Here is a 25,055-nt window from a genome sequence, read left to right on the forward strand (position 1 = left end):
CCGCTTATGTTTGGTATTCAGAATCTGAAACATAAATTCAAAGCAACGAGATATACAAGCTGCCCTTGCTGTTTTACGTAAAGCAATACATATCATAAGCCAAAATAACTCTGTCCCTACCGTTCTATTGCAGATCCCAGTATTTCCGATGTAATGGCAGCGAACTGCCGCCAACGCGTCTCCGTTTCTCTAAAGCATTCTAACCCGAGTACATGCAAGGACCAGCGTCTTCCGCATTTGCGGTAAAGTAACTTATTATCCGAAAGTGAAAAGGGACTACTACAGCCTCAATCAGTTTGGGCGCCATCTTAACCTAGTGCAAAAACGATATAGCAGTCTGTATCTAGTAGAGATACAGACTTTAAAAATTCCTTTATATATATATACGATATGTAAATTCACAAGTACCTATAACAATCCATAATTATGGACAGATTCATCTTATTAACCAATGTATAAACAATGTCTACACACTGTTCATTATTCACAGGTAACTAAACCTCATTTATAAATAGTCGTAAATTGCCATGTGAAGTTAAAGGCATGGGCAACATCTATTTATTTTCTACCCAATATCCTGACATCACGTTGCATGTTGCCAATTAGATTCTTGCATCTACTATTTACTAAATCCAATCAACTGTGCTTTGATCATGTTGTACATTAATTACATCACACGACCAAAGACTCTCCTAAAGTAATACTCAATTTTACATCAATTTGTTTGGACTGCCATGCAGTAGCCCACTCGTTAGATAATCTTATAAGTTCTGCTAATTAGAGGGTGAACCTCAATGTTACCAAACTCAGTATACAGTCTATTCATTGTCCTTAGTCATGACCAACCTTATGCTCCTCAATCAATCTCCCAAAAAGTACTGTAGTTCATGATCAAAATGTAAGCCTTCTTCTACGGCTCTTAAACGCATAATCCACCTTGCCTCGTGCCTCCGCAACATAAGTTCTCTATTGCCACCCTGTGGGTCAATTTTAATATGCTCTATTCCAAAAAATCTAAAACTAAAATATTGTCTAGCATGTGCGGCATGACATAAGAAGCCTGAACCCTGCTGCACAGGCCTGTCAAAGTCACCTTTTTGACAGATAAAAAAAAGCCAGATTTTAAACATTAAATAAGTCAGGCCTAAGCACACCTTACCATCCACAATGTAGGGTGCCTAAAACAACATTGTCACTGGTCAGGCTGTAGCTGACACATAGGAAAAGTTAAAGTATAAATAATACACGTTAATCTATAACTTTTGACTTGTACCAGCTACAGACTCCATTCACTGACTTCTTTTTGTATTTAATAAAAATATTTAATGGGAAAGTGTGATTTGTAATAAATGTATTAGAAATGTAACTTTCAATAAGTTACTTTTATCCTGCTGGAAGATTCTGGAGGCTGATTATCTCGCCAGCAAATGTCTGGCCTGCCCTCAGCTGGAATTAGATATGAAGCAGGTGTGCAAACTGCTTGCAGAGAAGAGACAACAGAAAGACCAGTTGGGGTGGCACGAAGAACTTGATTAACTTTAAAAAGGCCTACCCTATAATAAACAAATGGTAGGTGGCACTTAAAAATCCCCAGCTTTTTTTTCATGGTCAAGCTGGCACTTTTAGAAACTGAATTTCTGGTTGGCAGAGGTGGGCACCCTGTCCAATCAGTAACACCAATCCTAGTCAGGGTAAGTCAGATACACACTCTAAACTAACCTGTACTCACCCTAGGGTAGCTTGGCACAGAGCAGTCAGGCTTAACTTCAGTATCAATATGTAAGGTATTTGTTCAACACTTTAAAACAGTAAATCAGTGACAATAGCAGAGAAAAAGATATCAAACCTAGAAAGAAAAATAGAGCTTACTTTATTAGACAAAACAAGGCCTAAATGACAAAAGTCGAATAAGTAGCACTGGAGTCATTAATTTTTTTAAGATCTTGAAATGCAGTGCATTAAAGCATAAAACGCCAACCGGGCTATTTGATCACACTAGACTGTGCTAAATCCCAAGGTTCCCACTGAAAACAGTACCTTGGTTCGGGGTTGCATCAAGGACAAGATAGGAGCAGCTGGAGGCAATTCAGATGTAGGCAATGTGTTGGTTTCATACTGCGCAAATCTGAGATGCATCGTTGTCGAACCCCTCTGATGTAGGCAATGCCTTGTCATTGAGCTGCACAGTTCTCGATGAATTAAGGAAGGGGGCAGATCATAACATCATGCAGGCCTTATTGCTCCTGGATCTATCGGCGGCTTTCGACACCGTCGACCACGATGTATTGCTCAACCCGGTCGAGAGCACCGGGATCCGGGGCCTCTCACTAAAGTGGATCGCCTCTTTCCACAGCGACCGCTATCAAGCGGTCCACCTTGCTAATTTCTCCTCTGAGAAGAGAAGACTGTCCTGTGGAGTTCCACAGGGCTCATCTCTCTCCCCTCTCTTCTTTAATCTGTACATCTTTCCCCTGATCTTGGCCCTCCGAAAGAGAGAAGTAGTCACTTTTAACTACGCTGATGACCCCCAGCTTGTCTTTACCATCGACTCATCGCCCTCTTCTATGGAGAACTTTCACTCCACCATGAATTTTATTAGCAACTGGACGAACTCAAATCAGCTCAAGCTCAATCCCGATAAAACTGAGCTGGTTCTTACCGGGACCTCAGCCAACCCTTGGAACTCCAACCTTTGGCCTCAATCACTGGGATGTCCACCCTCCCCAGTCAGCTCGGTTAAAAGCCTAGGTATCATAATCAGTAGTGATCTCACCATGAAGGCTCAGATAAACTCAGTGGTCTCCGCCTGCTTCTTCCACTTGCGAAGAATTCGGAAAATTAGCAGAATTCTATCCACAGAGGCGCTGATCCAAGTCATTCTTGCCCTTGTTATGTCGCGTATTGACTACGCCAACTCTCTGTACTCCGGCATCCCAGCTTACCAATCACGCCAGTTACAACTGGTGCAGAACCAAGCCGCAAGGCCAGCCAAAATCCCACCACGTGAAACCATTGCTTAAATGTCTCCACTGGCTCCTCGTGACTCAACACTGTCTTTTTAAACTTGGCTGCACGATCTACAAAGCCCTTTTGTCCCACAGACTAGTTTTCATCGTCACCAAAATACAGCAATATGTCCCCTCTCGAGAGCTACGCTCCTCTACCATGAACCTACTGACCCCCTGCCCATACAAATGGAAAAAACATGGCGGTCTATGATTCTCGACTCTAGCACCACAATTCTGGAACACTCTTCCTCCTGAACTGCGTCTAGCCCCCTCCTATTCTAAGTTCTGGAAATCTCTTAAAACATGGCTCTTTGCCCTGGCCTACAATTTAATTAATTCTCACTGTGTCTGTCTAAGCATTTGTCCCCGCTCAGCGCCAAGAAACCGTTGGTGAACGCGCGCTTTAGAAATTATTTTAACATAACATCAAAGGAGCTGCACCAGATTCCAAGCTGCACAACAATGGTGATGCGTGGATTTTTGCAGTTGCACCTCTTCCAAGGGCCAAGGACTTGGTTGGCATAATTTGGCAGGGTACGGCTCCCAGCTGGCAGGGTACACGTGTTGGTTGTGGAGTGTATTGAAGTCTTTGATGTCCCTGCGACTTCCAACAGGAGGCAAGCAGGCAAGCGCTTTTAGCAACTCTGTTCAAGTGGTGTAGTTCCAGTTCTTCTCACCCAGGCAAGGAGGGCAGCAGGCAGATGAGCACAGCAGAAAGGCAGCTCTTCCAGAGTAGCTGTCCAGGACAGTGGCAGTCCTTCAGCAGCACAGCAGTCCATCATCCTGGTAGAGTACTTAGTTGGCATGGTCAGAAGTCCAGTTCTTATACCAAGTGGTGCCTTTGAAGTGGGGGAGACTTCAAAGAAGAGATTTGAAGTGCACAGAGATCCTCCTTTCCTGGCTCCAGACTCACTACAGGGGGGGAAGGAGTTCTTTGAATGGTAACAAGACACAGCCCATTAAGGAGTAAGTGTGGCAGTGCTCAGCTTCGCACCCACATCAAGCCAGTTAATGGCCCATTAACGTCCATCAAGCCACACCTAAGTTCCCATTGTGTATGGCTCTCTAGAGGGAATGCAAACGGCCCAGCTGTCACCCACTTAAGACGTGTCCTGGAGACAGGCAGCAGGGACACAGGGCTTAAGAGCAGAAACATGCACATTTTCTAAAAGGAGGGCTTTAAAAATTGCAATCATAAATCCAATTTTGCCATTAGAGAGGATTTTTTTTACAAGACCCAACACGACAGATCTACTACTTAATCAGGAATTATACTTATTAAATTTAATAGGAAATCCCAATTGTTAACTTATGGGAGGGGTTGGCCTCACAGTAGTGAAAAATAAATTTGGAAGTTTTTTAATTTCAGGACGTGTAAAGCGTAAAAGTATATTTCCTGGTGTTTTAAATGCCACATTGACATGGCACTGTAAACTGCACACACAGGCCCTGCAGTAGTGGGCCTTAGACACGTTTAAAGGGCTACTTAAGTGGGTAGCACAATCAGTGCTGCAGGCCCACTAGTAGTAATAATTCACAGACCCTGCACACATGTAGTGCCCTTTACTAGGGACTTATTACTAAATACATTTGGCCAATTGTGGTTAAGCTGTTTACCAGGTTTAGGGAGAGAGCATGTGCACTTTAGCCCTGGTTAGCAGTGGTAAAGTACCCAGAATCATAATGCCAACAAAAACAAGATCCTCAGAAGGAGTAGGAGGAAGGCAAAATATTTCAGGGGTTACCCTGCAGAAAGGGCCATTGCCAACAAGCACCAAACCCAGAGGAAGGAAAACTAACCCCAAAACCAGTTTTTGAGTGACCAAAGGGGAGGGGACTGTCAATACCATGGCCACACCTCTGGGTGGGCACACTTTGCAAATTAGGAGAAGGGTTGCCTCAACTTTGATTTTGAGGTCGAGGTACATTGTGGGATTGTGTTTGAAGTGCAGCAAACAGAAACTGTGGGTAGGGTTTCCCCGGTACCCCATACCTCATTGGTTAGGGAGTGTCCAGGGGTCTTCTCACCCACAGGCTGGTAGATGCTTTACAGCTGGGCCCTCCTCCAGTCTTCCTCAGAAGACCTTCTGGACCTGCAGAAGATCTCAAGCGAACTAGACATGATGTCCACGACCTTAGGTCTACTTCAGCAGCTGCAATTTTAGCAGCAGCCAGGTCGGGGAGGATTTTCTTTTTCAAAAGTGATATTGTCCATTTCTTAGATATTGCCTCAAACGTTTTTGACTTCCAGACTTTCACCGGGACCGCTTATTGTATCCAACTAGGTATCCATTGCGTTGGGCTTCAGATTGCGTCTAGGTCCAACTCTCCAGCTTTAATAGACTACCATTGGCACTTTCTGCAGTTTTCGCTATTTTCACTTAAATCTTTAAAAAATCATATAGATGGTTACTTTTATTGAATTTTTGTTATGTTGGTTTAGTTTTATTCAGAAAATATTTCTCTTTTTTTAAAATTTGAATTTCATTGTGCTTTGTCTAACTTTTTCCATGTGTATGCACTGCCTAAATAATTTACACATTGCCTTTGACTCAAGCCTGGCATCTTTGTGTCATGTTACCAGGGATTAAGCACAGGTTTATTTTATTTTATCTGCTTAAGGTCTAGCAGATGGGGCCTTATGCTTTGGGATGGATCTCCCTAAATATTAATCCACTTTCCTACACGTATTTAAGGATTTCCTAAAAGTTAGATGATCTTCTATAAGACACAGTTGCCCAGGGAGGGTGTTCCAGAGAGTAACCGCAAGAAGTAAAAATTCACGACTACTAGCCCTAGACTTTAAATTCTGGGGAATGGATTATAGGCCTTTAAAGGAGGAGCAAAAGATACAAAAAGGATAGTGAGGAGTGGTTATCCTTTGCATGAGAGAAGGACTGTTTCCATGCAGAACCTTGTGACAAATGCATACGATTTAAAATGTGAGCCTTTTAGTCATATATCAGCCATTGTCACAGTTGTAAATGATCAAATATCAGTGTCCAAGTGAAAAAGTTCAAAGAAGATTCTAGTAGCTAGATTCTTTATGAGATGGAGCTTATGTATTTTCTATTTGGACAAAGCTAAATTCGGTGTATTGCAACAATTTAGTCAGGAACTAATGATGGTGCTTAGGATTGGAAAGCATGAGCCTATTTACTGTCAAAACTTCATAATTTCCCATTTTAGAATTATTATTTCTATTCAAAACATATTTCTTAATGGATTAATTTGCAAGAATCACCATACCTACTGGTTTCTATACCAAATCGTACAATCTCCAGTAGAGCATTCCAAAAACATTGGGAACTTGGTGTGAGGTGGTTCCACAAGCCGTTACACAATTATACAATTTTCAGATTGTCATCTTACTTATAAAAAACAAAAAACATACAACAGACCTTTCATTAAAAGTTTCAGTTAAGTCTCTGGCTCCTGTCTGTTGTCTTCTCGCCACAGGCACTGATACATCACTGACATTCCATGTCATTAAGAGGTCTTTTGGGGTCTTTGCTGGAGGACAAGAGGAGATCCTTTAGAGGTGGAGCAGGACAACGAAGGGAGGTGCATTCAAGGAACACACTCTGCTTCCAATCAGCAGCACATCCTAGCAGGCTCAATACTCCACATCACATGTGAAAATAAGGAGGCACAGTACAAAATGAGCAAAAGTTTACTGCATATGCAAAGTAACATAGTCTCTGCTTCACTGAGAAGAGTTTTGAGGTCTTTACTGGAGGACGACAGAATCTGCAACGAAGTGGGTGTTGCCAACTGGCACTCTCTCTTTCCAACCAGACAGCTGTAGAAGGTTTAATAGTCCACATAACAGCGATTTAAATTGACACAGTACCAAAACACCAAAACACATGTGCACCAATATAGTAACACAGGCCCTGTATCACTGAGCGGGGCTTTGAGGTGTCTTTGCAGGAGTTTGGTAGGGGAGTCTGGTGAAGTAGACCTGGGCAATGAATGGGAGCATGGCAAGGGAGCCAAGAGTGGCAATAGTGACAACATGAAGAAAGGATTTTTGTACACTGTTGATTTTTTATTTTTGAACCAATTAACAAAAGTTAATTTATCAAAGAACTCTACATTTCAATGCCTTTGTTCTCTGGATCACAGTTGTTTCCACTCTTTCAAGGGCACTGATGTATTTTCATCTCCATTGTGGGTTATTCCATAATTTCATCATTTCTAGTCCACCTTAACAGTTCAAATTCACCCAGGACTGCTATCTTCCAGGAGATTCTTTAAGTAGGTTCTGCTTCCTCCTTATCCTATGGAGGAAATGGTCTCTGAGAGAGAGATAAATGTAGCTGTGAACCCCAGTCTCTGTCTGGTAAGTTTCTCCCTAACTCCTCCTCTATCTTCCCACTCCTGCTGTGTCCAATTTCTTACTTGGGAGAGACAGAGAAAGGAAGTGGTCAACCCAAGTCTCTTTTTGACAAGGATTTGAGCGACCCTTATCTCTTCTCAGATCTTTAAGGAATTGTTTGAATATGGCTCTTGCTAAAACCCTGACTCCATTCCAGTGATTGTTCTTTTCTCCTCCTGTGGATGTCTCCCTTTCACTGAGGCTTCTTTTTTGGCTGTTTGGAATCTAAGGACATCCCCCAAAACCAGCTTCTCTTAAAACCATGCACCCCCTTGCTCCTGCTAGCCCACACCACAGAAATTGATAGTGCCAAAAATGATAAACTCCACTGAGCAAGCATTGTAACACCAGTGTACCTATGATTTGATCATAGGTTTGTATGGGCAAAAGAAGAGTAAGTCTCATGTGATCATAAATAGGGAGGTAGGGCTGCTCCGCTGGCTGCTGAGGTCACCTGAAAAGCAGACTTCTGAGGCGATTAAAGTTACCTCAGGTGTTCGACAGGTTGTCCAAGTTCTATCTACTCTTTCAGGGCACCAAGCTGTCGGATTATTTTCAATTTGCCTACAGTGCAGTCCCCTTATCTTATAACCAATGGCTTCTGTCTCTGTATCCTACCAAGTTAGAGTTCTCATGGGAGATTTAGACAAGATAATGTCTAGATCTAGAAGTAAAATAGTTCAGGGAGATAATATGATGGTTACAAGTTAGGAGAACACTAGATCAGTAGATGTAAATCTCTGCTCAGGGACAAATATAGGTCTAAATCCTCATAAAATAGCTCAGTGAGCTACTGCAAACCATGCCAAGTCATGTGTATAACCAGGAGATTTTAGGTCCCATTTCTAAGAAGACAGTTCATTGACATTAGAAAGCCTATAAACAAATAGATTCATAGCAATATAACCAAATATTTTAGGAAGAGATACAATTGTTGGTCTAAAGATGTTTTGAATGAACTCTGATTTCTTGACTTCTATCATTTATAATTAAAGATCATGAGGCCAACATGGTTTATTTAACACACCTTGGCTGACCAATGTGGTGTTTTAATTTTCAGAAAAACAATGATCGCGAGCATTGTGTGCCGATCGCTTTTGGCAATGGTTGTAGACCTGAGGTCTGGAAAGAGTTCCTGGACAGACTGGGACCTATTCACATAAATGAGTTCTACGGTGCAACAAAAGGAAACACAGCATTCCTCAATTACAGTGGAAAAGTAGAAGCTGTAGGTAGAGTTAACTTTTTGCACAAGGTAAGAATGTATTGAGCTGAACACACAAAGAACAAAGGCAATATATGTTGCTGAAAACGACAATGATAGATATTATCATCAGTGAATACATGCACAATGCCTAGAATATTCTCTAGATGGGTGAATATCTAGGTGTAGCAAACTTGCATGATGGAGGTTAGCGGCTGGATGGTTGACCAATTAGACTCTGATCTGTTAAATTATGCATTTTGGACCTCAGTGTTAAAATATTGCTCAAAGTGTTGGTTCTTAACTAATGATTTACATTTGATTCTCTCTTTCACCTTCAATATTGCCTTTCTTGTTTCCAATTGCGTCCTCCGTGAAAGACACCAGTACATCTTATTCACTAGGATCCACAATGAAAAACATGGCCTTAGGGGAATCCTGCTTAGCTTACAGGCATTCCAATTATCTTGGTCTTGCAAAAGGGGCTCTCTAGCAGATTCAGATGATTCAGTTTTTCATGGTCAAACTCTTGACTGATTCCCCGAATTGTGTTCCTGCCTCTTCCCTTTTGACACAATTGAAGTGGCTACTAATGGCTCTTCTGCGCTGTCCACAGAATACACAGGAAAGCTTCAGCAGGCTGAGATACAAGTCCTGTTGCCTCTTTGAGTTTGTCAGTGTTGCACACCCAGGGCCGGCTTTCGGGCAGTGCGACTGGTGTGGCCGCACTGGGCGCTGGCCTGTGGAGGGGGGCACTGACCTCAGGAGGGGTGCTGCATTTAGTAATAACGTATGATTGGAGAGATGAGGGGCACTTTTGCCTGGTGGTAGTGAGAGAATCAGAGGAAGCGGTCATAGGGTGTTGGGTCGCCCAAAATTATTGTCGCACTGGGCGCCACCAGCGCTAAAGCCGGCCCTGTGCACACCGTCAAAGAGCAGATGTTGCCCATTTCACCCAATCAAAATTTAGAACACCCAGCCAAGTTTGGGTTATTTATACTTCTTTTATTGACATGGAGACTCCAAGCTCTCATCTGCCTTCCACCTTCCGCCACATTTATGGTCAACCAAGAGCCTCCCCCCACCAAAAATAACATCAAATTGTTGAGTTTCAGTGTCCTACAGCTTTCATAGACACCACTAGGCAGTTCTTTATGCAGTACTCAACTTATCACCAATCATAGAAAGTGTGAGCACATTTCACCTTCACTAAAAGAATAGCATTCATCCACTCTCTCTGTCAGAACACATTTCAATGCTTCTTACATGATATATAAATCACCTCACCTGAGAAACTTTAGAACCTGCTTCTGAAACAAATACATCTGTTGTCACCAGCAATACTAGGAGCAGATCCCTTGTGAGGGTGAAAATCCAAACGACTCACAAAGAACACATATGTCAACAAGCGTTTTCAACATATGGTCTAACATTCTGTATTGCCCCACCACCCTTTGCATTTCAGACATGATCCTGCTATAGTCCAACATAGATAGGATTTCTTATACTCCAGCCTATCTCCACTGAATTATTGTGTATTTTCTCCCTCGGTTTCTCCATACTCATGTTTTTTATGTGTTTTTCACATTTATTGTAATCATACCTATCTGTCTAATAAAACGTCAGCAGAGTATCTTGCTAGCATTTACAGCATCTTGCTGCCCCAAGCGCCTAGATCCAATATTTATTAATAGCCTTGATAAGTTAAAATCATTTAAGTTCTAGCAGTAAATTTGGATAATCAAGCATTTTATTCAGCTACAAGCTGATAATATGACTCCTCCCAGTGGTACTTAATTGTTCGAACTTAAGAGGATTAAAAGTTAAAGCAGCCATGTTGGAATTGAAACATATGACCTGGATTCAATCACAGATCTCCATAGTGAGAGTGGCCCCAGAGATCTCTCTCATTAGCTAAACAAGACTTCAGAAAATGAATTGAGCCGGTGATATTGGTCAACTCTTGATAGACTTTGCTAGCCACCTTGCACGGGGAGAGGAGGACTCGTACATAAGGAGCAATGAGATGGTCGATGATAAATGAACATTTTCTGGCCAAAAAAGCTTCACGGTTTGTGGTCCTTCTCAAAAGAATTTGTAGGAGCATTACTGTAAACTGTGAGCTAGAGGCACTTGCCAACACGTACTAGAATTGAAATACTTTTTTGGGGTAGATAGTGGTTTACCACAAACAGACACTGACACATGCTTATTTGTCCTTTTAACATGTTGAAAGCTCTGACACTCATAGGAATGAGCACAAAATTGGCAGTTTCCGCATGCCGTGTATTCGGGAGTAACACGTTTCTCCCTCCCTTATCCTCTTCTGAATAACTTGACTCAGTATATGTCACACCCCAGTCTAGGGCTTCTTGCCCTGGGCCAATTAGCCAATAGAAAATGATCAACTCATTGACATTACGTCTAAAGGATAATGATCACATTCACTCGTTGGTTTATTGGTGTTGAGGAACAGATGTTTATTGAAACACACCTCAATGAAACACATTTTTTACCAACTTGTATTGGAAGAGTGTCTGAGAGGGCCATCTGGGATTCTATATCGTGAGCAGAGATCCAGGCAGTGGATGAATTAGTGCTGAATCATCATATCAGCCTGCATTGGAAGGGGAGAATGGCAGTGGAGGCTCCTCCGTTGAGGGGGAGGAGCGGTGCCCCTGATAACGCCGGATTCTTATCTTATCTTTTCTTATCTTACCACTCCTAAGAATCCTCGGCCGACTGGACCTTTTTACTTGCTGTGAAGTGTAAAGGGGAGAAAACCAATACATTCAAACTAACCCAATGGACTAATCAATTTAGACTCGGGAAATTATCACTGACTCTGAACTCTCAATTTAGGAGTATTATTACAAAGCCAAAAATAACTGAACATACAAGCACCTCATGACGAGGTTAAATAAATACATGGGCACTAATACAAAGTTCCTCCTACGCACCAATCTAATCCGATGAAGCATAAAAGTAATAAGCAACTCCAAAAAGATTAAACTAGCAATGACTGCTCCGACATCTAAGTCAGTCTTCATCAGGCTGCAAGAGAAAATATGTTAATCTGTCCCTACACTATCACTAAAGTGGCATCCCTACTTAGCATCTCCCAGACAAGATCAGAAAAAGGTGTCAGCTTGTGAAGACTTCCAAAGAAGTACACTCACGTTGTAAGGGTCAGTAGCCGAAGCTACCAAGTTTGTTCTAAGTCTCCCTCCTCAATATCAATCTTTCCCTTCTACCCTCTAACGGCTCTCTGCTAACTCTTCCCTCGGGGCACTGTCCCTAATACAAAATGTACAACATGGAGGACACGCCTCCGAAACACCTCTTCTGGCCGGATACCTCTCGTAGGTAATTTTCCACCGAAACCTGTATTTCGATCAGCAACGGTTGAAACGTCCTTGGGTCCCAGGCTCCCTCAGCGTAGAAAGTATCATCCTCCAATTATCAGCATTCCTAGAGACATTGTAGCAAATCTCCTCCATACCTAACTCCTAAAACAAAAGCGTTAGTCTTAGCTAACGAGGACAATGTCCTTGCACCTGCAACAGAAGCTTGAGAAAAGAACACCTTTGCACGCACATGATTTTCACTGACTACCTCTAAATGGGAGCTTTACCAGGGAATTATATTTCAGGCCTACAAATTCAGCTAACATAAGAAATACGAATAAGCCTTTCGAATTTAAACGTGAATGATGCCTTTACACATCAGAATTGCACATTAATAAGCATTACAGTTGCAAGCTTCTACATGTCATAACATTTAAGCACAATTAAACATTTCTACCAATGCAACTTTAATATGGTGCATGTGTGAATCAAATGCATTTCATAACATATGCCTACTTCATTAAACATTTACATTAAGCATAAAAAGGTTGCATACTTCAATTGAATGCCATTTTACCTTGCTAGAATGTCACTAAATACTTTTCTAACACTACATTTACACATTTTGTTATGACTCCACGTTTCTAACAATCACCCGTTAGTGTAACACACAGATATATATGCGGGTGCGGACTATCCATTGTTATGATGCACCCCTACAATTTTCAGAACATCATGACGCTCTATCAGCTCCCCCCTTTGATGACTAGTGTCATCACCAAAATCACAACTTCCTTGAGAAAGAATCAACCTAAACAGAGCTCGTAGCCATCCTTTCCTGTCGGAACTTCTCTAGGTTCTTGATATTCTCATAGTGACTGTCCTGCAGTCTAGCCATCCTTATCTGTTGCTCCGTAATGGAACTTTTGACTTGGTGTACCACTGATAAACTCTAGCAAATCCCCACAGGCAAACCACACGAACCACAATGATAATGATGGGCTTCAGAATGTAACCAAGAATACCCTTTCTCAGGTTTGCCAACCAATTTCCCACTCTACCAAATTTTGACCAACTTTTTCCCAAACACCCTCTTCAGTTAAATCCTGTATCTCATGATGGATCACAGTGATGTTACTTATATATTTCTCCAGATCTTTGCTCTTATCTGGTATATAAGTACAGCACTCTTGAACCTTTGACATTTTACAGACTCCACCCTCTTTTGCCAATAAGACATCTAAAGCAAAACGGTTTTGCATCACCATCCTCCTTATCAACAACATCTCTCCATCCACAAGTATCAACGACTTAGCTGTATTAGTCGACAATTTGTCAACAACAGTCGCCAACCTTCTAATCTTTAGGTCATTCAGAATCACTCCCAAACTTGGTATTGCTGCTCCAAAGATATATCCAATCACTGCTCCTGCACTCACATCTCTCCTCACTCTAGAATGCTTTTCACCTTCCAAAAGTTCGAGTTCCTCAGCAGAAAAGTAATTCCCAAATAACAAGTACCATACCAATTCGTAGGCAATCTCACATAAGCATTCTTTCCACATACATAATATACTGTTGGCACCACTTGTACAGGACCTTGCAAGAAGTTCTTTGCCGACTCTTCCATAGTGAAAACATGATCACATGTCCTCTGTCCCACGCAGACCTTGTCATAATAGGTCTGTACACGCTTCACACACAACTTCCCCTTCTGCTCGAGATCCAATGCTATAGGACCATAACTCCCTTTTGCTCTGTGAGCTCTCTCCTCCTCTGTCCAATCTACTGGACTTTCCCCAGTTATGTGTTTGTGTTAGCTGTCTATAGCTGTCTATATCTATCTTCTACTTGATCTACAAATTTCTTCACTCCTCCTGTTAGTGAACAAGTCAGGTTATATCTATGGGCATAAGCTGTATCTTACGTTGTAGTCGGTATGAAATACTTCCCAATTCTATCCTCCTGCTTATAATAATCATACTTGTTCAGGTGCTTGTAAGCTGGTACCTTTGGAAGCACTGCAGCGTAGTTGGAAAAGAAATACTCATAATGACCTCTTCCATAGAACATACTAAGCAATAAACTACATGAAGTCCCATACATCAGTGGAAGATGGTGATATTTAATACCCTCATCCACTGAGGCAGGCAACTGTTTACACACATAACAATCTTTTGCATCTATCGCCTCAACATACTCATATAGCAGCTTGGCATACGCATTAAGCTTAAAATCACCTCTAGACAAATCTACATGCAATCAACGATTATTCTGATCTAGCATAGCCTTTTCAGCTCCTATGATATCCTCTTTCTTGCTAGAAGTACTGGGTTTAGGTGTTCCTTTCACTTCTATGACTTCTGCCTCATGTGAAGTAATAATTGACATTACAACAGCTATGATTATAGAAACTATCACTCCTACTATGAATGTGCCTATTATCCATTTGGACCTACGGTTCGGATTTCCAGCCTCTATTTTCTCACTCCATCTCACTTATAGTCTTTCCTCCACCAGGGATTGCTGCTTAACCAGTTCAAACACCACTCCGGAAGTGCTGGAAATTCCCTTTACAGTACTTGAGTTCCTTATTTACACGTGCCATAGACTTCCTTAGCCCTTTTTCTTCTTCTACGTAAAGTCCCTAAATTTCTTCTTCTTCCTCTCGGGCCTAGGTTATCTTCTTTAAAGTTCTTATTTGGATATATGATGTGACAACGCAAACAAATACAATGCATGCTTTTACAACGCAACTTTTACAATGCAACTGACATTACATCGCAAGTATAATCCATTACAACGCATACTACCACAACACACACTTTAACAACGCATTTTCTTTTTTATTTGTATAATAAACCTCTGTAGCGGGATGCAGGGAAAGTAGGGGTTTTGGGTGGGGAAGTGTATTAAAACGTAGTTTTTTAAAAATGTATACCTAGGCATTAAAATTAATACTCGAGTACTAAAATTAATATTCACATTTAATATTATTTATTTATATTAATCACTTTGTTAATATTGCTTCAATAAACACTATTTTTAGCACAATATTTACTAAAATCCCCCCCAAAATGCTCGAGGAGCAAAATTAATACTAGAGTATTTTTAACTAAATATACATTTTTTTTAAATATAATTATACAAAACATTACCCAAATATATAAAACACATATTAAATAAATGTAAAACTAAATTAATACAAAATAATATATGAAAATATTTTACCTTCATAAACATTTATCCAACAATAAAAAAAATCAGATTTAATAACAAAACAAATACACTAAAATGATTATAATTTATTTGACGAAGTAAACTTCCAGAAAGCATAGCAAACCTTCCCATGTGAATAACACAATAAAACACTAAAAAGAAAAATACAGATTTCAAATGCCGACAAACAAAAGTCCTAAAACTTTACAAATTCCAACAAAGTTTTCTAAATACTCTATTTGGGACAATATATATAAAGTAAGTGACAACATATTTTTTTTCTCGTTTCTAAAGAAATATATAATAGTGGGTGTATACTAAATATTTCTAAAACAAACGATGCTTCACCAACGAAAATAATAATTATTATTCACTTTACAAAATATATTCCAAGTTAAAATAGTGTTTCCTTCAAAAAAATGTTATAAAGTACAACTTTAAATGACTATATCAATGCAAACACTATGGGGGCGATTCCGATCCGGGTCGGAAGGGCACCGAACGTGATCCGGCCGGAAAAACTACGAGCCGTACGCGTGTTTTCCGGCCGACTTGTACAGCTGTACGAGCGAGCAAGTATGATGCGAGCTACATGAGATTCACCGACCGAGTCGTTTCCGCGTCCGAACCGCTCCGTACGTCTCAGTCGGAAGCTAACCGTGGCGTGCAATGGATGCAATTTACGACCGAGCCAGTACGATGCACGCGTCGGACAGCCTGTGGGAGCCGGAGCGTCCGGCTCGCAAAAGCTCCCGGAGTCGGACTTCGGTGGTCTGCTTCGGACCCCCTGACACCCGCAGCCCTACGACTCGGACACAGGGAGAGACCTATGGGTCTCCCCAACACAGGCATGCACGGTGCGGATGGCACCGACGTGTACCCACTGTAGGGGGTGCACTTGTTCAAGACGTACCCATTCAGTCAATGGGAGCCCATGTACGCGTCATACAACTGGCTCCCATTGACTTCTATGGGAGTCCGACCGAACCGAGTCCGACAGCATACATGCGCATCGTACTCGCTCGGTCGGACTGTAGGGGTCCGGCTCGGTCAGAAAACACTCTGGATCCGACTCGGTCGGAGTGCTTTCCGACCCGGATCGGAATCAGCCCCATGGTTTCCACAAGTAAGGTGCAGGATAGTGGAAGATTAAAATTACTATTCTTACACCTAAAAGTGTTTCCATCATTTAAAATACTGGATAATCATTTCGTTTAAATTACTATTCCATTTTGATATTTGCAAGAATGGGGTCGTAATTACGTTTGTTAATGTTTTCAATCTGTGGAGATATACAGACACCCAGATATACTGCTGTAATGACAAACCTTAGATCTCCCCTGGACAAAGGAATGTACCGTCACTTTCCCAGGGAGAGAATATCAGTTCCAAACTTATGGAATATGACATATACACAGCACTTCCTAAGGTGGGCAAACTTTCAACACTCCCCCAAAGGCAAGGCAAGAAAACAATAATTTGCGCATCACTTGTGAGGAGTAGCACCAACTTCCTATAACACAATTACCTGCTAGAAGGGAATTCACCCATCCTTCTACAACAGAATACTTGGCCACGAAGAGTCCACACCTCCTGCTACAAGGAAAAGAAGAATTGGTATATCTGTGATGTATTTATTAGTAAATAGCACCACACAGTAAGCCAAATGCACCTAACATAGCAGACTCTAACATATCAATAGTATGATTTAAACTCAATCAAGACAAATATATATTTAGAAATATATATGTATATATTTAAGAATCAGAAAATAAGAAGGAAAGGACAGAATTCAGAGACAGTTAGTAGCAGAGACACCTCACCTAATGCTCCATCATTTCACCCCACTTTGTTCAAGGGGAGTCCATTGCTTGAACCGGGTGAAAGCTCAGAGGTGACACCAGCCTCTACTCTTCCATGACAGCACGTCTGCTCCACGGATGAACTTCCACCGAGCCAGTGTAGACTCCCCTTTTTAATACACATTCAAAACACAGTGAAGCTTCTAGCAAGCCACGCCCCCTAGTTCTCATGAGAGCCAGTACCAGCCTGCTTCAAGGTCAGACCAAGGGTTGATCAGGCCCCTGTTATGACTAAAAGTCAAACCATGTACATTCCTCTGATAAGAACCAGTTCTCTCTAGTCAGTAAAATGCGAAAAACAGCAGGAAAGCAAAACATGCCCTCTTCTTCACAGAAAATGGCTTCAGAGTTAGTTAAGCCATGCACACAAAGGCCTAAAGCAAGATGGAATCAAAAAAGCAAGGAGCACCTATAATTCTCATCCACACAACTTACAAGCACCACTGTGCACACAGAAAAGTTTGAAGCAAGGTAAAGTCAGAAGGCAGAATGACATTAGACCACGTCAAAGCCAATAGGTCAAAGTCATAATTCACCTAACCCAAATAACATTATACACTAAGATGCCGATTACGATCCTGGAAAAAATTTCCCCATACGACTCGTATCCGGTCTTTTTACCGTACGAATCGTACAAGTGCCGTACAAACTGCCAAGTACGATTCGCATGGGAAAAACTCCATACGAATCGCATTGGGAAAAATTCCCCACACGTCCTCGGGTCAGAAAATGTGCCGGACACGTCCCCGGACGATTTACCGTACAAATGTGAAAAGTGAAGTCCGACCGCGCAAGTACGATCCATCCCGTGCGTCCGATGTTACACCCGTATGGAAAAAAGACTGTCCGCACCGAACTCCCATAGCAACCATGGAGACATGTGCCCACATACGCGCCGAACCCCCCCAGCCCCCGTGAGTATGCGCCGACCCCCCCGTGTATGTACACCCGTGTACGTACGAGTCGAACCCCCGTGTATGTACACCCATGTACATACGAGTCGAACCCCCACCCGTGTATGTATGGTGGTTCGCGCTGGGGGTACGCACCGTACATACACGGGTGGGGGTTCGACTCGTACGTACACTGGTATACATACACGGGGGGGTTCGACTCGTACGTACATGGGTGTACATACACGGGTGGGGGTTCGACTCGTACATACACGGGTGTACATACACGAGTGGGGGTTCGACTCGTACATACACGAGGGGTTCATACACGGGGGGGGTTCGACTCGTACGTACACGGGTGTACATACACGGGGGGTTCGGTGCATACTCACGGGGGTTGGGGGGGTACGGCGCGTACTCACGGGGGCTGGGGGGGTACGGCGCGTAGCGGGCCACCTAATCGGCTCGTTTCGCGGCGTACTTCGCTTTTCCGGCACTTTTTGGGTGCCGTAGAAATATTGCCGTCCGGACTGCTGTCGGTTCGAATCGTACTTCCTGGTTCGTGAAACGCTGCCTGACAGCGTCCCGACGTCACGTCGGCGCTTTCCCGGATCACATTTGTATGTATATTTTTGTCGGTCGGTGTTTTGTACGACTCATACGGAAATGGTGTTTCCGTGCGAATCGTACTTGCATGTTTGTAAAGTTTTCCAACCGGGTGCGAGTCGGACGGAGAAAACGCTCCGACCGACAGTTTGTACCCGGTTTTTCCAGGATCGTAATCGGCACCTAAATCCCTCAGTATACAACATTGAGCACATGTGTGCACCACCACCCACAAGACTGCACCTCAACATCCCATACCTTCTATTCTTGGAAAGACTATTCCACTAAAAGGCAGAACACACTTAAGTCAGTACAGAATGGTGGTGGTTGAGGGTCATCATAGGGTGTCAGACCACAAAAGTGGCTGATTCACTACAACTGCGTTAACGTTAATTGCCTTTCGGGGATCATTGAATAAAGTGTTTTTAGTACAGATAACAACGGTTATTTCGCTATTCAAAGAGTATCCGGACATATCTCCAAAAGACCAAGTTATTTTCCCGATTTCTTCTATTGCCTCATAGGGGTTAGGTGTCACAACCGCCACATCGTCGGCATAAGCCAATATCTTGGTTTCATAGATGCCAGTTTTAATTGGTGTTATGGCAGTACTTGCCAATAATTTCTCAATCAGGGGATTTATATATAGGGCAAATAATATTGGGGAACAAGGGCAGCCCTGTCTTGTGCCCCTTTGAATTTTGAATGATCTCGATTCTAGGCCCATCGTCAGAACTTTCGCAATCGGTTCTTGATACATAGCTTGAATTGCTTTAATATAACCAGGCTCAAAGTTATTAGAGTCCATTATTGCCCACAGATATCTCCAGGATACTCAGTCAAAGGCCTTCTCGGCATCAAGGAGGATCATGGACATCTGGCCCCCCGTCGCAGCCATGATGTCAAATAGTGAGATAACCCTATGGTCAACAGCCTCAATCTTTTAATTATAGGTAGGACCAATTTTGTCAAAATGAACATTTTCCCAAGGATACTGTACCTATTCCGCGTGATTCCTATTTTGGTCGAGGATAAGATGATTAAAACTCTAGAAACACAAATCTCTAAATTTATCTGGGGCTACGGTAAAATAAGGAGATCCTCAAAATTCTTATCTCTTCCGCAGAAGAGAGGGGGCCTAGGGATTCCGAACATAACTCTATATTTTTTGACTAGCCTTCTCCAAGGGATGTTTACCTTATTTAACATAAGTCCTCTATACTATAACACAGCTAGTATACGCATCCCTTCTATATACGAGCTAGCTGTAGGGGAGAAAGCAAAAGGGCTACTTTTGCGACAAATTGAACCATCGTATTACAAGAAGGATAAATTCAAAATTATAGACAATGCTTGGAGGGTTTGGAAGAAAATTGTCAAACATTTTGATATTTCAAAAATGAATAGATATACACCATTATGGCACTCTTTCCTTTTCTCCAGGCAAGTCAATGATGATATTGCTAAAAGATGGGAGGCCCTCGGGTTGCTATCAGTGGGGGACTTCTTAGACGCTCCGCCCAGTACGAGATTCTCCAACCTTCAAATTAAATGTAATATCCCGACTACCGATCTTTTCAAATATATCCAAATAAATTCTATTCTTTCCGCGAAGCTTTAACACATCTCAATGAAGATTGTTTCTATTTTTGAATTTATTGGCGGAAGGAAAAAATCTAGTATAAGTATACTATATCGGTTGTTGCTGGAACAATACCAGGACGACTTGGAAAGAACGGAATCACGCTGGCCATCCAAAATGAACAATCCAAATGTGGATTTAGATAAGATCCTCTCCCTCGCTGATAAGGTTTTTCTAACAGCAACTCTTAAAGCACAATTTTATAAGACCATATACAACTTATATTTTACACCGGCAAAATTGTTCTCATGGGGAAAACGAACAGACGATAAATGTCCTCGGTGTGGGATAGGCCCGGCCCATTTAATACATATGTTCACTGAATGTAGTAAATTGACTATTCTTAAAGCTAAAATATCAGACTTTTGGGAAGAGTTTTTCGGGCATAAAGTTCAAATGTCTCCTACTTTATTTTTGTTAGGGTATGATAACACCCTTGGCCATAGCAAGGAGGAAGAGGTATGTATGTTTCTGGCCATGGCAGTATATAGATTAATACTGGCTACTAGATGGAAAGACATAGATCCCCCTAATTTCCAAGTTTGGATAACCCGTTTCTTGGGAATAGCCAATCAAGAAATGGCAATCTATGCAGCCAAAGGTAAGAAGGCTAGACAACGCGGCGCTCTAATTTGGATGCCAATTACCTCTTGGAAAGACAGGTTTTAGCTTATATTTTTCTGATTTTTCTTTTGTTATCCTGATTAATTGAAATGTAGTATCTATTTGTGATTTACCTAAGCCACGGATTATTTCTTGTTCTTTCATCCCTCAGCAATGATTTATCATGTACTTCCTATTGTATTCTAAAAATACGGAAATGTTGTTTTATATATATTGTACGTAATGAAGTTGCCTAATAAACCTTTGAAAAAAAACAAAAAAAAATAGATTACTATTCCAACTCCAAAACTTGCTTGGTTTATAAAAAATGCAGAATAGTGGTATGGTTAAAAAGCTATTACTAATAGATAGACTGCTTGCCAACTCCAAAAGTTGTTGTTTTCAGCAAAAATGCAATATAGTGATATTTACTCTTCAAACTCCAAAAGGAGCTTACCTCAGAGAAAATGGCAAATAGTGTTGAACTTTAAATTAGTATTCCAACTCCGAATAGTGCTACCTTCATAAAACAATGCAAACTAGTACTATATCAAAATTTCTATTTCTACTCCAAACATTGCTTCACTCAGACAAAATGCTGGATAGTGTTTAGGTTTAAATAACTTTTCCAGCTTCAAAATGTGCTTGCTTCAGAAATTGGGCAGGATAGTAGTATGTTAAAATTACTATTCCTACTCCAAAGGGTGTTTGCCTCACTCAAAATGCTAGAAATGGTTTAGGTTAAAATAACTATTCCAACTCCAAAAGGTGCTTGATTCAGAAAAAGTGCAGGATAGAAATATGTTAAAATTACTATTCATACTCCAAAAGGTGCTTACCTCAGAGAAAATGCTGGATAGTGTTTAGGTTAAAATAACTATTCCAACTCCAAAAGGTGCTTGATTCAGAAAAGGTGCAGGTTAGTAGTATGTTAAAATTACTATTCCTACTCCAAAGGGGGCTTACCTCACAGAAAATGTTGGATAGTGATGTGGTTTAAATAACTATTCCAACTCCAAAAGGAGCTTCTTTAAACAAACGTGCAGAATAGTTATATGTGAAGTTTACTATTGCTAAACAAAAGAGTGCATACCTCTAAAATTGTTCTAAATAGAGATAATATAATGCTACCATTCCTAAAATAAATAATGTTTTAAACTGTAAAAATGCTGTATATTTATAAAAGGTAAATTCGTAAACCTTCTAAAACATAAACTTATCTCTGTAAGACATTATATTGTATTTATAACTACCTGATAAATGTCTAAACAAAGTAGGTCGCACACTGCTCGTCATACCAGCAAATAGCCCCATAGAACTCTGTATAATGTAGTAGCAACGGCGAGTACGCCTATGCCACGAGTATGTCACTATAATGCCATCCCTGGACACGTGTTTCGAGGTAATTGCCTCTCGTCAGCAGGGAGCAGGTAGGTATGTGGGGTGCCAAGTAGACTGCCAAAATATTAAAGGTAAAATACCCCTCACGTCACGCAGGTGCGGAACCAAGGCTCGTCAGCCCAAATCGCTCGAGGGAGCTTAAATACATAAACAAAGTAGGTCGCACACTGCTCGTCATACCAGCAAATAGCCCCATAGAACTCTGGATAATGTAGTAGCAACGGTGAGTACGCCTATGCCACGAGTATGTCACTATAATGCCATCCCTGGACACGTGTTTCGAGGTAATTGCCTCTCGTCAGCAGGGAGCAGGTAGGTATGTGGGGTGCCAAGTAGACTGCCAAAATATTAAAGGTAAAATACCTCTCACGGTGCGCAGGTGCGGAACCAAGGCTCGTCAGCCCAAATCGCTCGAGGGAGCTTAAATACATAAACAAAGTAGGTCGCACACTGCTCGTCATACCAGCAAATAGCCCCATAGAACTCTGGATAATGTAGTAGCAACGGTGAGTACGCCTATGCCACGAGTGTGTCACTATAATGCCATCCCTGGACACGTGTTTCGAGGTAATTGCCTCTCTTCAGCAGGGAGCAGGTAGGTATGTGGGGTGCCAAGTAGACTGCCAAAATATTAAAGGTAAAATACCCCTCACGTCACGCAGGTGCGGAACCAAGGCTCGTCAGCCCAAATCGCTCGAGGGAGCTTAAATACATAAACAAAGTAGGTCGCACACTGCTCGTCATACCAGCAAATAGCCCCATAGAACTCTGGATAATGTAGTAGCAACGGTGAGTACGCCTATGCCACGAGTATGTCACTATAATGCCATCCCTGGACACGTGTTTCGAGGTAATTGCCTCTCGTCAGCAGGGAGCAGGTAGGTATGTGGGGTGCCAAGTAGACTGCCAAAATATTAAAGGTAAAATACCTCTCACGGTGCGCAGGTGCGGAACCAAGGCTCGTCAGCCCAAATCGCTCGAGGGAGCTTAAATACATAAACAAAGTAGGTCGCACACTGCTCGTCATACCAGCAAATAGCCCCATAGAACTCTGGATAATGTAGTAGCAACGGTGAGTACGCCTATGCCACGAGTGTGTCACTATAATGCCATCCCTGGACACGTGTTTCGAGGTAATTGTCTCTCGTCAGCAGGGAGCAGGTAGGTATGTGGGGTGCCAAGTAGACTGCCAAAATATTAAAGGTAAAATACCTCTCACGGCGCGCAGGTGCGGATCCAAGGCTCATCAGCCCAAATCGCTCGAGGGAGCTTAAATACAGAAACAAAGTAGGTCGCACACTGCTCGTCATACCAGCAAATAGCCCCATAGAACTCTGAATAATGTAGTAGCAACGGTGAGTATGCCTATGCCACGAGTATGTCACTACAATGCCATCCCTGGACACGTGTTTCGAGGTAATTGCCTCTCATCAGCAGGGAGCAGGTAGGTATGTGGGGTGCGAAGTAGACTGCCAAAATATTAAAGGTAAAATACCTCTCACGGCGCGCAGGTGCGGAACCAAGGCTCGTCAGCCCAAATCGCTCGAGGGAGCTTAAATACATAAACAAAGTAGGTCGCACACTGCTCGTCATACCAGCAAATAGCCCCATAGAACTCTGGATAATGTAGTAGCAACGGTGAGTACGCCTATGCCATGAGTATGTCACTATAATGCCATCCCTGGACACGTGTTTCGAGGTAATTGCCTCTCGTCAGCAGGGAGCAGGTAGGTATGTGGGGTGCCAAGTAGACTGCCAAAATATTAAAGGTAAAATACCTCTCACGGTGCGCAGGTGCGGAACCAAGGTTCGTCAGCCCAAATCGCTCGAGGGAGCTTAAATACATAAACAAAGTAGGTCGCACACTGCTTGTCATACCAGCAAATAGCCCCATAGAACTCTGGATAATGTAGTAGCAACGGTGAGTACGCCTATGCCACGAGTATGTCACTATAATGCCATCCCTGGACACGTGTTTCGAGGTAATTGCCTCTCGTCATCAGGGAGCAGGTAGGTATGTGGGGTGCCAAGTAGACTGCCAAAATATTAAAGGTAAAATACCTCTCACGGCGCGCAGGTGCGGAACCAAGGCTCGTCAGCCCAAATCGCTCGAGGGAGCTTAAATACATAAACAAAGTAGGTCGCACACTGCTCGTCATACCAGCAAATAGCCCCATAGAACTCTGGATAATGTAGTAGCAACGGTGAGTACGCCTATGCCACGAGTATGTCACTATAATGCCATCCCTGGACACGTGTTTTGAGGTAATTGCCTCTCGTCAGCAGGGAGCAGGTAGGTATATGGGGTGCCAAGTAGACTGCCAAAAAATAAATGTAAAATACCTCTCAAGGCGCGCAGGTGCGGAACCAAGGCTCGTCAGCCCAAATCGCTCGAGGGAGCTTAAATACATGAACAAAGTAGGTCGCACACTGCTCGTCATACCAGCAAATAGCCCCATAGAACTCTGGATAATGTAGTAGCAACGGTGAGTACGCCTATGCCACGAGTATGTCACTATAATGCCATCCCTGGACACGTGTTTCGAGGTAATTGCCTCTCGTCAGCAGGGAGCAGGTAGGTATGTGGGGTGCCAAGTAGACTGCCAAAATATTAAAGGTAAAATACCTCTCACGGCATGCAGGTGCGGAACCAAGGCTCGTCAGCCCAAATCGCTCGAGGGAGCTTAAATACATAAACAAAGTAGGTCGCACACTGCTCGTCATACCAGCAAATAGCCCCATAGAACTCTGGATAATGTAGTAGCAACGGTGAGTACGCCTATGCCACGACTATGTCACTATAATGCCATCCCTGGACACGTGTTTCGAGGTAATTGCCTCTCGTCAGCAGGGAGCAGGTAGGTATGTGGGGTGCCAAGTAGACTGCCA

The 25,055-nt window shown here is 42.4% G+C and overlaps 1 pseudogene; it reads left to right on the top strand.

The window, feature by feature from the left end:
- The window catches only part of LOC146870124 (long-chain fatty acid transport protein 2-like), a 782,555-nt pseudogene that overhangs the window by 403,291 nt on the left and 354,209 nt on the right, over positions 1-25,055 (top strand).

This window comes from Triturus cristatus, chromosome 1_1 (assembly GCF_964204655.1).
Source record: "Triturus cristatus chromosome 1_1, aTriCri1.1, whole genome shotgun sequence".
NCBI classification, from domain to species: Eukaryota; Metazoa; Chordata; class Amphibia; order Caudata; family Salamandridae; genus Triturus; species Triturus cristatus.